The 16,982-nt window shown below is 41.0% G+C and overlaps 1 protein-coding gene across 7 annotated transcripts in view; it reads right to left on the bottom strand.

The window, feature by feature from the left end:
• Window positions 1-16,982, bottom strand: part of USP54 (ubiquitin specific peptidase 54) — a 91,441-nt gene that overhangs the window by 53,970 nt on the left and 20,489 nt on the right. The window contains exon 1 of one of the 7 annotated variants that reach the window (XM_058028667.1): window positions 15,969-16,018. The exons of 5 other annotated variants lie outside the window; for them this stretch is intronic. The gene's annotated coding sequence lies outside the window, so the exon portion shown is untranslated. Of the gene's footprint in view, window positions 1-9,916; window positions 9,936-15,968; window positions 16,019-16,982 lie in introns of those variants that run through there. One more of the 7 variants, XM_058028669.1, reaches the window with a different exon arrangement.

Below are 16,982 nucleotides of genomic sequence, written 5' to 3'. Positions count from 1 at the left end.
GGCAGACAATTCCCACCTCCCTTGTCATCAACAGCTGGGGCCAGATAATGCATTTGTTAGTACCATAAATGCATTTATTCCCTCCTTCTTTGCTCAGGACAGTATTTGGTATTAAGATAATAGTTCTAAATGAAAGTATTCGTTCATTGTATTTTGTGTTTTATCTATACCACCATTATCATGTACCAAGACAGATTGTAACTCTCAGGTTCTTGACAGACTAATAACACACCAAGGTGCAAAATTAAAGTAGTATAGGGGAACTCACAAAAACAGAGTAAAGGTAGAGTGAGCAGCAGTTTATAGTGCCTTTGCTGGGTCCCAGTATTAAATGCTTACATCATTTTTTTCCTGTTTTACTAAAACTGACAAGCAGAAGGAGCACTGCTGCACTGCAGAACATTATATAGACTCATACTTCACATAAAGATATAAAGCAAATGCTCTCAGCATGCACAACATGCTGATTATTCTTCTTTTTTAAGCAATCATCTGTGCTGTATAGCTATAAATAACATTTCAGCAGAATCACGAGTGTGCACACGCATGCATAAACTGAGTTTAAGATCATTACTATGTAGTCTTAGAAGAATAAGTATAACTAATAAGAACAGGGAAACTCATTTTTGCTTCATTTGGCTCTGTATAGAGAAGCATTTGCTGTGAAACTCAATGAAGACTTCAGAACTTTAGTAGGAAAAACACTTGCACATACCACAAGAAAAAGCTTACTTAATCAGAACATCCCATATCCAACAGCACTTAATAGCATATGGAAGAGTAAAACAAACAGGTTGGGGAAAATATGCAATGGCACCAAACATCTCACCAACAACCTGGAACAGACAAGCAGGGGTAGTGGAACTGTACAAGTAGGAGGCCAGCAGAAGAAAACATCTGACCAATGCATTGAGGGAAATCAGAGGAAAAGACTGTCTCTGCAAGCTGATGAGCTGGGTCCTATCCTTTCCTGAATATACAGCAAATAGACATGACCATACCTCAAGACTTTTCAACCCAAAGTAGCAAATAAAGTGTTTGGATTATGCTGCCATGGCCTCCCTGTGGGTCCTGCAGCCCCAGACTAGACCTGGCCAGCCAGTCCATCGCTGGCTGATCCAACAGCCACGGACATTGTGTGCTTCTGCCCAGCTGCAGACTCCGTCCACCACAGACCTTAAAAACTAAAGAGCCATTTCACAGCTCTCTGAGTTTTGAAAGAAAGAGGATAATAACAACTTAATGCACAACAATCCTGAACTCAGAGCTAAAACATCAAACATAGGCAAAGTCATTAAATGGTTTCTACAAACACAGGAAAGGAACCCTTGTATAACAGGATGTTCAGCTACCTCCATTACTCAGAATTTTACTTTCTTTGAGAAGCCCCTTACAAACATATAAATTGCTTGAATTCTTCTGGCATAAAACATCTTCTGAAAGATAGTAAAAAAAAGCCTTAAAGTCAAGTTTAACAGATCTCACAATGGGAAAGCCGGAGTAGATGGCTAAAATAGACAAAGGATACTTGGTCAAACATTAGATAATATATGCCTAGTATACAAAAATGAAAGCTTCATGTGTGCAGATTGTTGTACAAACACGTTTTCTGAAATATATATCTTTTATGTTAGAACTAATAATAAGGTGAAGCCATGAGATTGTATAGGAACTTTCACAAAAATCTGGCCTCACTGAATTCAAAATACAAATACACATTTTTAAGTTATGATTCAAAAAAACTGGTTGTCTAAGTCTTAACAGACATTACCGTAATTACATACTGACTTAAAAAACTTTTAACACTCTTTCCAAGATTTTAAAATATTAAAATCTGTAAGTAATGGGCTGAGGAAGGAAAACGCAAACAAACTGTTGTTCATTTTATAAGATGCAGAAACAATAACAATTTCCTTCTATCAAAACCAGGCTTATGGAGATGATGCTATTGTTTTCATTCAGAAACATTATTTTGTCTTCACCAGAAAAGTACTGTGAAACCACCAAATGCAAAAGGGATTATTTTGTGTCCTGCTGTGGCCTGGAGAGATCCACAAAGCATGAAAGAGACTCTTGTTAAGCACAAGCAGCCTCTGTCCTAATGGGTCACAGAAGCAGAAGCTGTGCAAATGCGGTATAATACAAACTGAACAGATCAGTTGGGTGTTGGGGTAAGAAAAAGAAGAATGATGTCAACAGCTTTGATTTTTTTTTTCTCTGCCTGGCAATAAAATGACCCAACTGAGTGGCACCAGAAGCTCCCTACAAAAACCCACCAAAAAACCCCAAACTCATCTAAACAAAAAACCCAAATCCCCTTACCTCTCCAAAAAAACCAAAACATCTCCCAGCCAGAAAAAAACCCCAAGCCCCAGGAAGCACTCAGGAGGAAATTATATACCCTGAAAGGGGCCTTTCCAGATTATCTGTGGGTTGCTCATTGGCAGAAAAAGACCATGAAGAGGTAGGTCACAAGAGCTCTTTTCTTAGCAACTGAAGAAACCTGTTAAAGATATAATTAAAACTATTCTGAAGGTGCCCAGGAAAGTTGTAATACATTTAACCAACTAGTACATGTGGAAAGGAAAACACCTCTAATGAAACTTCTTGCTGTTGTTATTTTAAAACAGATTGACAAGGAGCAAATTTAAGGATACCTACACCTGCTTTCATACACAAAAAGGAGGCCTGTTCTGACAGGACTGCAAAGTACCCAGCCAACAACAAATGTCAAAGCTACTAATTTCAACAGTGAAAAAGTATCTAGAGAAAACTGCAGTCTAGCTCAACATCAGACAATAAGATTTCAACCTGCACTGTAAAAAAAGTATGCTTTTACTTTAGAGATTCAGTTTAATTCCTTTCAGCAGTAATTCAACTTTTTCAATGTTTCTGTGGGTTTGAGCTCTACAAAAAAAGCAAGCAGCTACTTCTGTTGCTCTCCCAAATCTGATCTTGCACTGGCTGAAATCACATGTGAAACCAAAGACAACGCACATACCCTTTAAATAGGGACTCCCAGGAGTGCTGCAATGTTAAACACAAAGGATTAAGCAGCTTCTGGCTTATTCCAGCACAGAACACATGAAATTTAGAAAGCACAGCTTCCTAAGCTCATGTCTTCTATTCTGTGTACTCGGTTCATCTTTTTTCTTCCACCACAGAGAAAAAATGCCCAGCCTACAATGATGTGTGCCACTCCCTAAGCAAAGTACCTCAGGGAACAGCACTGGAACACAGAGAAGCTTTGGGGAAAGGTTTCAGGCAAGAGACAACAGCAGCTTTAGGGGTTCTTCCACTCCATCACACACAGTAGGACACAGGAAACTAACTGGGTCTCAGGATGATAATGTTTATGTAAGCATTTGGTTTCTGGCTTTTAATTATGGGTGCCACACTTGAAGAGTGTGGTTATGCCATGTAGCACCCCGGGGGCACTGGCAGAGTCCTATCCTGCCCTCCTGGGGAGATACCAAGGTTGTCCAAAGATGAAAGCTCCACGGATTGTGTGCTATGGCTACTCTTAGCACAAAATTTCCAGTAAGATATTTGGGACCACTCAGTGACTGACAGGCTGGGCAAGCAAGACATAGTTGGTAACAGGAAACTTGCACACAAGCCTATTTCCATTTTGTATTCTCTAGATTTTTTTAACTTTTTCTTTTTAAAAAAGTAACATTTCTATTACTATTTAAATGAAATACGGCTTTTCTGATGTTAAAATACTTCCAGTCTTTTGGGAATTCACCACAGCAGAAGGGCTAGGCACATTCATCTCAAAAACTGTGGAGGAGTCCATATCCTGCCATGGCAATCCAAAATGGTCCCTAAGGCTTGCTTCTTCCTGCAGGCTCCTGTACAGGTTACACAGCCACCACTCCGTACACTGGGATCCCCTAGAGCTGGTCACAGGACAGAATCTTCACCTTCCAGTTGCAAAGCAGTCACATGTTGCCCACACCTCTTGCCAAATTCTGTTAGTGCCAGACCAGCTGATATTGCTCCAGGCTCACATCTACAGGCATTGTAAGGTTGTACAATAGAACTTGTTTCCCCAGAATTCCCCAGACAATATGCTGGCAACATAAAAAGCCGCTGAAGAGATGCAACTGTTGCATTAGCAACTTGGGGCAGAAAACAATTCAGATCCAGAGCACCAGCAAGGCAATAAAAGGACAAAACCAAACACTGTCTTGTTTAGAAGTCCTCTCCCATTAGAATAACTGGGCTTCAAGGAACACTCACCTGACATCTGGGAAAGCAACATCTGTAACAGCTATCCTTATCAAGGGTTACCACACCACAATGGTATTTTCAGTTATGTTATTACACCAAGATAAATACTTTTTTGATAAATAATTTACAAAATTTTCCTTCAATACTAGACAAAAGCATTCAGACACACTGTTACTATAATTATTATCCCTTGCTTAACCAGCATTACAAGTCTTATACAACACTTCCTTATACACACACCTGTAAGGGAAACAGGAAAAAATAAGAATATTTTATCCAGATTAGGAGTCTACGCATCCTTCCTCTGTAATTAAGAAAATAAAATAAATCATGCACACGTGCAAGTAAGTGGATGATCTGGAAAAATCTTACATTTCTCATCCATCGGAACTGAGCTCACTCAATTTGAAGTTAAACTGCTCTGAGCTTGAGCAAAAAGGTACAGTATTAGAGGCATTTTCTTTGCTAGACTAAAAGGAAATTTCTCCAGCTTTTTCAGTCACTTAAAAAGACCATTAATATGACCATAATCTGGTAATCTGGTCTCACATCTTACATCTGTGTCAACTTCTAGGAGAAGCGTCAAGGGAATAATATCAGTTGGAACATGGTGGAGTTGAAAAACTGTCATACTGAAAAAACATCTTCCAAATGCATTTGTTTCAGCTCTCTTAATTTTCTTCTTGATTATGTTTATGTCTACTCAGAGGAGCAGTATGAGTATAAATTTCTCTAACACATTGGTTTGACTATATCCAACTATTCCCCCTTCCCATGGTAAATCAGTTTCCCTTCTCCCTTCTAAGGGTCCTCAACTTTAGCAAAATATTGACTTCCACATTTCTAAGTGCATTACTAAATCCTGCCCCAAAAGTTTATGGTTCCAGTCTTCAACCAACCATTAGTTACATTATAAAGCAAGTGCTTCTGTTTTCTCTCCCTCAGAGAAGATGGAAACATACCAAAAACATCTACAAAACTATCTGGTTATCCTCCAAATCACTCCTTTCCTGCCAAGCACACAGAGAAGCTCAGCAGCAAAGCAGCAGGTGTGCCAAAACCATTGTTCAACCTGACAGCCACCACAGTCTGCTTCCTTCACTCCTCAGGCTGTTTGTCATGTTTCTCTGGCCTTAAACAGACAACTTTTTAACCTGGAATCATCCTGTTTGGGATTTTAACATACCTAAAACTCTTGAGACCACTGTCATAACCTATAGGCATAACTACATCATAAATTAACAACTTTAGAAAACACAAACTTCTGCATATCCACTGCAACACTTCTCCATCAAAAAACCCCAAGAGGTTTCTGAACTGTCAGTTATAATAATAGTAATAAGAAAGCCTACGGCTTCTCCAACTCCCATGAAATACAGTGTTCTAGAAAGAGCATGTATAATCTCAGACAGCCTCTGAGAGGAACCTTATTAAATAACCAAATGAAGCCAAAATCTTGGGGCCACCAGAGCAGTGTGAAGAGGGCACTTATCCCTCCATGACTGCTCTGGGGCAGGCAGTTCACACTTAGGCTCACAGAAGCAAATTCAGCTTACAAGATTAGCACATTTGGAGAGATGGCAAGAGAGGGGGAGGGGGTTTGCTTTATTTCCTACTAGGTTAGTGACCTGAATCAGCTTATCAAGAAGTTATAGTTAGGGCAAGGACATAGGGACTTCATCTTCCAGGTACAGATGAGGTGAATCCTGCCTCTGAAGATTATAATCAATGTCTCTGTAATTCTTGTCTGTTTTAGGCTGCCTGAGAAGTCATTCCTTCAAAACAATCTGGAATGCATTAGAACAGGCAGAATGTTTATTATACTGAATGCCAAGTATGGGAACTGATACATAGATTATTCCACCTCCTTCACCCTCTCTGATGACAAAGTCTAGAACTGGACTTGTAATTTTGTGGAATTAGAACTTCTGCTTAGTGTCACCAAATATATCAAAATAATGTGAGGGTTTTTGTTTCTTTTTTTTTCAATCTAGAAATTCAAACAAATACATGCTTTTTGCTAAGCTGAACTGCAAAAAGTATGAAACAGTAGTGACAGACTTCAAACAATCACAAAACTATTACTATTTTTGGAAACAAGACACTCGATAGAAGGCAGGGGATCAGGAAAACAGATAAAGCAAGTTTACTTTTACAAATCAGTACATTAAAATAATAGAAAAGTTCTGCATATGTTTAGTACCTCATTTCATTATCAACTTTCTCACACAGGATCCAACAAGTAGAGGGAAGGAAAACCACATCTAACTTATCAAAAAAGCAGTCTGAAGCGCTTCTGACTAAGTAATTCTTAAACTGTACAATAAGTGGGATGGGAAATGAACTGCCAACATCCTTTCCAGCTGTAACAATTGATATGGTGAGAAGAGATTCTGATGGGTTTTATCTTCAAATTTATCATGGATACCATCAGACAAAAAGTTATGGTATGGTAGACCAGAGGCAGTTTATGCCTTAGAAAGTACCTTTCACAGAGGTAGAACATCATAAACAAAGTATACACGTGAAACACCATTAGCTAGCAGGACTGGAACACTGAAAAGCAAACCATTAACTAAGTGAAGCAATACTCTTTCTTTGTATCTTAGAAACAAAAGTCAGCCACACTGAAAAGCAGAATTTTCTATCTTTTGGTACCATATGTAGGAGAGAATTCCTATGACAACCTGAATTCAATCAAAACAGTCACATCACAGTGGTGGTGATGCTGAATTAAAAATCAAAAAGACCTACCTTCAGAAGCTGCTTTCTATTTATTGTGTGGACTCCACACTGGTATCACAACAGAAGCTGGAGTCAGAGTGAGCTAGGAAAACTGAGGACTCACTGTGAGAGTAACTGCTCTGATTAACACTTGCACAGAAATATTATTTAAGGGAGGAGGAAAGAGCTAGAATAGCATGGGAGGGGATAACCTGCTGTTTCAAACAATAGGAAGCTGTTAAAGCAAAAAAACAAGGGCCTCCCTAAGCACAGGAAAGTCTCATTTGAAAAGCACTGCCCCCGCTGCCACCTACCAGGCAGGCAGCTCTGACAACAGAGATAAGGCCAGAGGCCCAGCCCTGCTCACTCCTCTTGGACACAGGGCCAGGCAAGGAGGGTTTTCTAAACCCTTTTATAAAAGAGACCAGACTGGGGGCAGAGGAGAGGGAGATAGGGCTGCAAGGGATGACTTCATTTTACAGCAGCAGCCTGCCTGTGCAAGGCAGGGCTCCCCTCAGTGTGACAAGTGAACTGGAGAGGCTCCTGCAGACTCTGAAGTTAAATGTCAAGGATTGTTTTCTTGTAGAAGAAACTGATAACCAGGAGCAACATGTCACCATTTAACAGAAAAAAAATGGAAAGGACTCAAAAGATAGATTCAGTTTTGGTCCCTCAGTTTACAGCCCTGCAGTTGCAATACAAACTTAAGAGCAGTTTTTCAAAGAACAATTATTGCAGGACACTTCCTGGAACCATCCCCAAAGCCAGTGATACAGATCACGGAAAAAAGAAATTTGTTCAGAAAAACGGCTTCCTATGCCCAAAACCTCCCATAAGCTCAGCATTAACATTACTACACAATTATTCCCAGACACTCCTACAGTACAGCTCCAGGACTGGGCTGCCATCTGCATTCAGCATCAATTTGTTCTTCTAACACGGTCACGTTTAGAGCACAGACAGGGAGACTTACTGTACATCCAAGACCAAAATAGCTGTAGAGAAAACTTTGGTTATGTTACCAAAAAAAACCCAAAGCAATGTACACCATTGTCTTGCTGCCCCAGCACAATATACTGCTAACAGAATCAGATTGAAACATAATAATGCTTTGGACATACAAGGAATTGAAGACACTATCCCCCACTGGGACCATTTACCTAACAGAAACAAACAATGCAAAAAGGAAGCATTTGGAATATAATTAAATTGGTTTGCCTTAAGAACAATTTAGTCTTGCAGGACAGAAGGGGCTGAGCCAAGTTTTAACTATGTCTTTCCATAATGATAGACTTTTGGAGGGATAAAAATAGGAGAACAAGAAAGGAAAAAATACAGCAAAAGCACAATACTCTAAGCAGTTTTACCTTTATGATGCTTCTACACAACTTTTTTTTAAGATTCAGTGTAAGCAAATTTCAAATAAAGTAATTTTTTTAAGTGCACTGACAGTGTCATAATTGTGAACAAAAACCAGTCCAATGTTCAGTAATCATGCTGGGCTCCAAACCTCCTCCACAGCTGTGCGTGGTTAAAGCAGCATGTTAAGTCTGTAGCACTCTTCCTCAAACAGCTTGTTTCAAGGAAGCCAAATCACTTAAAAACACAGTTTGCAACACCAACACAGACTTTTGCCAGGCAAAAGCAATATGCCAAATACAGAAAAAGTGACCAAGTCTTCCAGGTGTCTCACCCTATTTTTTGGATCTGCATGTTTACTCTCAAATATCTGTAGAATTTTACCAAGAGTACAGTGGCATTATTTCCACAAAACAACAACCCAAGGTTGGTAAGCACCCTTGCAGAGAAAACACTGGCGTCTACACTCCTTTAGTCCTCCTCCTTCCAAGGCACAAAGCATTTGCCTTTCCTCCTCAGACACAAAGACCTCATGCATCCCCCATGACTCCACTGACTTCCTTGATGAGGTGATGCCGGCCAATGCTCACAAAAGGGCAAAAGCATCTAAATCAGTTACATCAAGAGTTTTGTGGTACTGATATTTGCAAATTCCTATTTGCTTCTGCCTTAGTTTCCATAATTTTAGAACTCGATTTCAGCTTTTTGATAAAGTGCTTCAGGTGTCCACACATACCTGAGTAACTGAAGGAATATGGATCCAATGGCAATTGGATCCAATTGGACATTTTCAAACACCTGTTTTGACATCATTTTGCACAGTCCCTCAGCATGTGGACAGTGGAGACTACCAGTTACCTGTCTAAACAATAACCAGTTCTTCAATACTTCAGTGCATGATGAAAGCATGAAAATTATTTCTAAATGCTCTCTTGAAAGCAAGATCAGTTCTGCTTCCATCACACCTATAATTAAAACTTTTCAGAATCATACAGCAGCAAAGGACAATAGTGTTTTACTACTGAAACAAATCCCTCTGCATTTGACAGAAAATAAGAGTTCACTCTGTGCTGATGAGGGTCTGACAGTTCAAACAGCAAGCAGGGCTCCATGCCTTGAGCAGAAGCAGGGGGACAGGTCCCCAGCTGAGGAACAACAGTGCTACTGCACTCGCAAAAGAAAACTTTGCCAAACATACCAGCTAAGAATCTGACTCACTGCCACCAAACCATGACAGAATTCAGAGCAATTACCACACTTTGCACGGAACAGGAAGAAAGGGGTGGGGGCGGGGGGGGGAATCATTTCAACTCTTCTAACATTTCATCTAAATTAGTACAGCACAGCAACCCTCAAACTGTTCTGGTCAAGTACTGCAGCCCTCAGGGAAACTGGGAGAGCAATGGTAGCAATTATACAGCCATCCACACAGCTACCTCAGCAATGAGGCAGGAAAGCCAGGCAAACTAAACCAACAGAGACAAGCCCGAAATCTCTGCCTTCCCTGCTTTTTTGCTTTGGTTCAGACATAGCAATCTGAAGCAAATGTATTTACAAATAACCCCATCTGTTAGAAGCATGCATGCCAACAGCATACCTTCACAGCTGGCAAGACAAAGAGAGATAGCCAAGAAAAACTACAAAAACATAAGTTAAAAAAAACCCTGAAGAAACAAAGTATAGATGACAGAGCTGAAACAACCATTCTCTTAAGCCTGAAGAGTTATTTTCCAAATGTCTGCAGAGTCACATGATTTTGGCTCCTTCTGCTTTTGCATATCTTTTAGCTTCCTACCTAGCAAAGGCTATGCTAGCCCTTCCCTTCACCTTCACATAATTATCCACCACAGCACTCCCACTCATCGAGCTGTAAATGTCAGCACACTTAGTACAGTTTAAATACCCTAAGTTTGTCTATACGGAGAAGTTTGTCAGGAATAAATGCTACGTGGTAAATATGAAGTTTCTTGACTGCCAACAAAGAAGCTGGTTGCAGAAGATCCTGCCAGACTTCCACAGATCAGTTCTTACTATTCTCATCTGATGCTCTGTTCTGCAAGTGGCAGCCAGTGTAGGACCACATTACAAATTGCCTCATGAAAATAATGTAGGTTGAAAATAACCAGAAGATAAAAGTATGAAGTTGGGCTACTTTTAAAATTTCAGTTATTCAAAATACAGAGTAGTCCTGCAGTATGCACTTTTAAGTGGCATAACATAGACCAGCAAACTGCAGAGCAGAGAAACAGTAATTACAGCAGCTTCTTTATGAGCTTTGCCACCAAAGTCAAGACACCATGCAGATGTACTAGCCACTAATTTCTAGCACAGGTAACTTACAGTATGCTTTATGACACAGCTGTGCCAAGCTGACAGCTGCTACCAGGGTGGGTCTGTTCATCATCACATGGCCCCTTCCACTCCCCTTATGCTAACACTGGTAAGTTTGCAAAATGACGTATAACAAACAGGACAGCAAAAAACGGTTGGCGAAAAACAACTCTACCAATGGAAATTTTATTTTTTCATTAGGTTTCTCACTCAAAAGCAGGAAAGTAGGCCGAGTGAACAATGCTTCTTGACAGTGGCCTGTAGTTAGATCCTCCTACCCAGCTACCAAAGCTGCCCCTCCATCTGCAGTCAGAAGGCTGAGCAGCAGTCGGGAGCACAGACGGAAGGTGCAGTTCCACTGCACTGAGGAAACAGCAGACTGTGTCACGCTGTGTACTTTCCCCAGCCTCACGCTCCCACTGCTTCCACGAACTGCACTGAGCTGTGAGCCACTTCCAGGAGCCACTTCAGCTAAGAGCTGAACAGGGAGAGAGCAGGAGCACCCACTCCAGACCCAGCCACCTGCCCTGCCCTGTCCTTAAGCAGCCACAGTAAAGCTGCACTCCAGGAGACATCAGTTCAAAACAACTGGTGCAAATTAACCCCCTGGTTAACCTTTCCTAGCCTCCTTCATTTAAGTAAGTACATTCTTCTGGGACCCTAGTTTGAACTTGGAGAATGCATCTGCTGGATTTTAAGAAGTCTGAAAACAGATGTTTGCCCTCTTCACTGAAAATCTCTGAGTTCAAAAAAGTTAATTCTGTGGCTAGAAAGCAGTGACCATCTATAATTTCATTTTTGGGTATGAGGAGGGTGAAGAAGGTGGGTTAAGAAAGAGAAGCTCATGTTACCACATCAGCAATGCAATTTTCAAGAGGATGGAAAAAAACCCAAAAAATCTAACAACAGTCTTAACAAACTTCAGGGCAATGTGCTCAAACATACTGGGCAAATACATATGCTGTACTCAGCTGACCTTTTCCACATGGCAAGACAACTGTTTAAATAAGGTCTGGGGAGTGGGGAGGCACAGCAAAATCTTGCTTTTACTTCATCAACATAACCTTAGAATCAAATGGACTCATATTTAAAAACAGAAATCCGTTCTGTTTTGTCTTACCATCCCAGTTACTTGGTTTTTTATTAAAGTCAGGTAATCCAGAGCTATTCAAATAGCTTGTAAATTACAAGATGAACAAAAATCTTTTTTTGCCTTTTCTCATACAAAAGAATAACCAAACCAAGCTGTTTTAATAGCTACCAAAAGAGAGTCAGAAATATTTTCAGAGATTACCCAGACATTGACTAATGTGAGGACAGAGCTTTTATGCCCCCACTTTCCATCAGCCTCCCAACTGCTCATTCTGATCCTTGTGCAACCCTTCAACACAGCAACACAACCTGGTCAGGGTAAACAGCAGCCAGGTGGAAAGACAGGCCAGGGTGGTTTGAAGTCAGATCTGCTCCTCAATGTTCCCTATATAGCCTCCACAAGTATTTTCTGTGTGGAGCAACTTGGGGTGCTAGAACCAGTTAAATTAGTTTAGACTACATCTGCTCAAATAAAATCTAAACTAGTTTAAAAAAAAGCTTGAGAGCATCAAAGTGGAAACAATTCCTTCATAGGTGATGTCCAGTCATTGCTATCAGGAGTACTGTTGTCATAATTCCATTACAACCTTATACTTGACAAATGAATCTGGCTCATTTATAATCTTAAGAGTAAAAAGTTGGTATGTACACTCAATATTTTCCCCTTAATTGATAAAAGCTATTTTATTTCTTATGTTTATGTGCTAGAAGGCAGAGTGCTCCTCATCGAAACTAGTCTTTCTTTTGGCAGATGACTCAAAAACCAAAAAATAAATACTGGGAGAAAAACAAAGTGCTAATACCCTCAGCATATTACTATGAACATATCCTGCTAGCAATTTGACTTTCTACATCTAGGAACTCTTAAGAGTGACTCAAACTAGTTTTACCTGTAGTACTAGGAAGTCTCGAAGACTACAAAAGCCAGGGTTTAAAAGTTACCAAAGACAAGCAGGAATCTAAATACCACTCTTTACCACAGAGGTAACACCACAAATACCACAAATAACTGCACTTCTTGTTTCTACTACCCTCCCAAAACCACCACAAAAATAAGAAAAGCAATTCTATTGCATACTTACTCCCAGTGACTGCCAAACACAGCGCAACGCATTTAATCCATCCTGCTTTTTGTAACTTCCACCTCAGTAAGTGGACCCAAGCCAAAGAATGTTTTATAAATACCCTATCAAAAAGAGAAGGCAAAAGGTCTTCCTGACTGCAAGTAAGACACCAGGTTATAGATGCCTGTTAATCACGCAAAGCACTAAATTAAATTTCTTGGTCAAAGCATGAGCACATTCTTTGAGTGACTGTGATGCCATGCTGTGTTGAAAGCCAAAGACAAGTCGCCTGTCACCTCTGCAGCTGGGAAAGACACACATACACAGAGTTTTATGCCTTAAGAGGCATGGTACAAAATCATTTCCTGTGGTTTAAATATGATCACACGTTATTGAGGAATTCATTTATAATTTGATTAAGTCAGGAATCAGGAAACAACTTTTCCTACATAAAGCACACATATGGCACAGAACCAGCATAACTGGAGTGATAAATCTGTACCCATTTTTCCTACACTAGTCAAGAACTTACATCATTTTGTGACCCTAAATTATAGCACGCAACCTGTAAACCTTGAATCTTAGCAATGCTGTGGTACTTGACAAAAGGCTTGCAAAGAGTTTTGAGAAAGGAAATTGTGCAAGTTGGTTTGACATGCCTGCATCAAATAAAACCAGTGCTTTTCAGCCTCTTATCTGACATAAAAAGGAGATGACAGGTTGAAGGTGTAAGATTCACTTTGGAAAATATCTTGCATCATTGTGAAACCCAAATGAAAGTAAGCTTGGCTGTTTGACTTTACTTTCGTACCACTTAATTTAACAGAAAAAACAAGATCACAAAGCCATAGTAATAGAGAAGGTTATGAGACTCATAAAATATTCTCTTCCACAATTCCACATTCTGCATTAATTATTTTCTGTTTTATTTTTGTCCTATGACTGAACCTTGGCAGCCTGATATGCAGTCAGGATGTACATATATAGCATGGAACTCCCAAGAGCATTTAAATCCATGCCACAATACTGAAGAGCTGAAAATAAAAGTCAGTGCCACACATGATTCCAGGAATCCTCCCAATCACAATGGAGGAATTAGTATCTTAAACAAACTTATATTTGCAATTCATAAAACTAAGTCTTCTATGAAAATGTGCCATTAGAGAGAAGAGGGGAAGTAACAACAATTCTTGAATCAGCTTTCTTTTCATCATGAAATATTTTCTAATAATTTCATTAGAACAGCCATTATTCCTTAAAATTTTATGGACCTACAAAAGCTGTTGCAGATACATTTCAGTGACTTTTTCAACAATATACACAATCACATCTTATGATGACTATTGTTTATTTCACAGCCAGTGAAATTAAACTGGCTTAAGATGCTAAATATGAACAAGAAGGGGAAGAAATAGGTGATGACATCCAGAGGAAACAGTAAGCCACTTGCCAAAAATCTATGGAAAGTCACATCTGTCACAGTAATAGGTGCTGTAATGAAAAAATATACTTAAAAGTTAAAGAGATTTTAAGGTAGAAAAGTAATTGACTGGATTTCACCCTGTGGACTAATCCTGCTATGCCCTGGATTACCTACTTGTTCACCTTAGCCTGGTGTCCCATGGCTGGAACGTCTCCCTGGACTACAAACCTGCTTCTGACACAACACCCATACTGTCTGCATAAATATGGGAGACAAAAAAAGAAAAATGAGTAGTAAACACTAGCAAAATGTGTCATTCACTCCCTTTCCCCTCCCCGAGGTGTAAGGCACAAGTATACATTAACAAGATACAGAGCAAGTATACATGAACAGACCTAAAGACTCCACTGGTCTTAAAAGATGCCAGATTAACATATCCATCCCTTTAAGCAGCCCACTGTTAATATGTCACTTGGGATGATGCATTTTCCAGGACAAAGGCTGTTGGGGCTGATCTATCTATGCAGGATGCCCTCTACAAAGACCAATACAGAATACCAAGTAGTATATAAACATCAGCAGCTAAATTTAGAGAGCAAAAACATCACCCATTGAATACTGATTAGACTGAAATGCTATCAAGACAATAGAAAAAAGAAACCTGCAGAATGATGGCTTCAGAGGTATGCATTCAAAAGCAAAAATAGCACATCTCTGAGCATATACATACATCCATACAAGTATTTTTGTTTATTTAAACAAAGACCTACTCCAGAACCCTGCTCTGCAAGATTAGAAGAGACTAAATCGACTTTGGAATCTAATGCAAAAAAATTAGATGTGGTAGACATGGGCATTTCCAAATCAGGACTTCAAAGGAAACTTAGCCTACATTTTTAGCATGACAATGCCCAAGAGACTTTTCTCTAGTCTTAAGAACCAAGCCTGCTAAAGCCATGTTTTACTTGGTCATATCCTTCTGCCACCCAGAAAATTACAGAGGTCCTCCTGCCAACTTTATCTTCACATCATGATTTCCCTGAGCAGGGATTTTTTTTTTTTTTCTGCCAATTTTAACTTATCTGGTGAAAAGTGAACCTATTAGCCAGAAATCAGAACTACAAATATAGAAGTCTGTTTATCATGAAGATTAAATGAATGTTCAAAGAGATTTCAATGCCTCCCATCACCTTACAAAGAAAAACAAAAACCCAACCAATAAAAAATACAAAAACAAAAGCCCCAAAAAAAGCTACAAGCAATCCCTTGCCTTTCTTCTCCAGAACCAGCAAACACAATTCCTGTGCATACAAATATTTAGGCGGTGTAAATTCCACATGGGCTTCCACATTTCCACCTAGCTGGCAAAAGGTCTAGTCTCTTTTCCATACAGGGGGGATATAACCTTCCATTGCAAGGGAGGAAGACATCTGACATCCCTCCTCTAGTCCAAACCTTAGCGTTGGGATTTGCCTTAGTTTAGCCAAGCATAAAGAGTCAAATTTCGCGCAGCACTTTCTATCAAGGACAGTAGGTACACAGCACAATTCATCAACATGGAAAACACAATCAACTGAGGCACTGCCTGCTGTTCACTTACTACCTAAGCAACAGTTTCAACAAGTAAACACAAATAAAACATACAACATGATGGATGGCCGTATCACAGAAAAAAACCCCAAAACACCCATTAAGTTTGCAAAGGATTAAGCACGCTGCACACAGCACATTTTTCCCACCTAGCCTGCTGCAGGAGAAAACCTCTCACGTGCTCACAGGGCGGGCGGGCAGCGCCACCCGGACCGAGCCGGCCCCGCTGCTGCTGCGGCCCCGCTGCCGCCGCCCCGGCCCGCGCGGCCCCGCGCGCTCTCCGCCGCCCCACGCACGTGCGCAGCCGCCGCCGCCCCGTCCCGCGGCGCGGGCAGCGCGAGCGGGAGCCGCGGCCCCGCCCCATGACGTCATCGCTCCGGCCGCGCACCTGATCCCCGGCAGGTCGCGCCTTAAAGGGGCCGCTGCGCCTCAGCCCCGCGGGGAGGGCCGGCAGCAGCCACGGCCGCGCTCCGGTAACAGCCCGCTTCCCCCGCGGGGCACGCCGGGCCGCCCCACGGCTTCCAGCGCCTCTCCGCCACCTCCCGGCACCGCAGACACCACGCAGCCGCGCCCTGCCCTCGCACGCCCGCAGCCCTCCTCCCCGGAAAGAACTCCCCAGGGTGCCGAGTATGGAAATCGTCTGGGCGAGCAAACCGCTCACCTGGTGGATTTTAGCAACACGCATCAAATCCTTTCCCGTTCTTTCCACAGCTCTTTTTAAGAGGCGGCCGTGGCCATAGTAGGATGTGCTGTGCCTCTCTGATTCTTCCTATCCAAGAATCCAAATAGCTACAGTTGCTAAGAACTTGAGGGCCACAGCTTTCCTCTTTTACCCCAGAACCACAATACCAGCCTGCCCATCGGTAAAAGCACAGCTTGACCATTCCCAGCACCATGTTCAGAATCAGACACAGAACGAGAACTGCTGTATTTCTGCCAGAAGAAACCAGCTGATGTAACATGGTACAAAACTGATAACCACTTAGTTTGTTTCATCAACAAACAAGACGCTCAAAATGCAATTGGGGCAAATCAAACTTATCACTATGCTCTTCCCTAATCAAAATCAATTGTCCTCTTACCCTGCTCAGTGATCCTCTGTACTAAGGAAATTTGCTGGAGGACAAAAGACCTTTAAATCTGTATCTGCATCACTTCAACTC

The sequence above is a fragment of the Melospiza georgiana genome, chromosome 8 (assembly GCF_028018845.1).
Source record: "Melospiza georgiana isolate bMelGeo1 chromosome 8, bMelGeo1.pri, whole genome shotgun sequence".
Lineage (NCBI taxonomy): Eukaryota > Metazoa > Chordata > Aves > Passeriformes > Passerellidae > Melospiza > Melospiza georgiana.
The sequence above is the reverse complement of the archived record's forward strand: the minus strand, read 5'-3'. Positions and strand labels throughout refer to the sequence as shown.